Raw genomic sequence first — 927 nt, forward strand, 5'->3', positions numbered from 1 at the left:
TGTGTGTCTGTGTCTCTTTATTCTTGGGGTGATGAAGGAAGTGTGTGAAAATTCTTCATGAAAACTCCATCATAACTGAGTCGGCTTTTCCACTTCCTTACTTTGTATAGGCCTAAGTGAGTGCAAGCACTTGGGCTTCTTCACTTTTCACAGACTATATCCTAGACCTGTGGGGGGTAGGCATGTTACTGCTCTGTGAGGAAGAGCCTCCCTGCTTTTGGCCACAATACAGGCAACCTCTCTGCTGAGGTGGAGGAGCTGAGAGGCCATCTCTCTCCCCCGAAGCACTCTGCTTCTCCGCTGTCATCTCAGCTGCTGAGGAGGTGGTCAGGGACGTTGCAGGGTTTTCCATTGAGTGGTGTCATCCAATCCTTGTCATCATTTGGCCAGCAAGACCATGCTTGACAAGGGCAGGAAGTGTGCGTGAGTCTGAGGCTGTTTCCAGGACCAGATGTGGTGGTGGGGTACCCATGCTGCCCATCTAGCTGAACTGAGTACTTGGGCTCCCTGTTTGGCATTTAGTCAGGGAGGGGGAACTTGTTCTTAAAGCTAGAACTCCATGGCTTTTGTGAATGGTCATATTTTTCTGTTTTCGGGCAGGCCTGGCCCTTATAAAATCAGGATGAAAAATGCTCGGGAGGAGCTTTCAGGGCACGGGCCCTCACCCCAGCCTCCTAGGGGGTGCCTTGGAGAGGTTGAGCCTAGCTTTGCTAGGGAGATGTGGAGGCAAATGCAGAAACCTCAGGCTTGGGCTTCTGTGGGCTAAGGCTTGGGCTTCTGTGGGCTAAGGCTTGGGAACCTCACAAATGAGGGCCCAACTGATATGCCCATCTTCCAGGGACAGCCGTGGGGAGATACCATCCCCACCTCCAGAGTCCTTGCAGACACTGGTTCTCTTAGCATCTGAGCAGCAGTCGCAAGCAGCTT

Source organism: Balaenoptera musculus, chromosome 11 (genome assembly GCF_009873245.2).
Source record: "Balaenoptera musculus isolate JJ_BM4_2016_0621 chromosome 11, mBalMus1.pri.v3, whole genome shotgun sequence".
In the NCBI taxonomy this organism is placed as follows: Eukaryota; Metazoa; Chordata; class Mammalia; order Artiodactyla; family Balaenopteridae; genus Balaenoptera; species Balaenoptera musculus.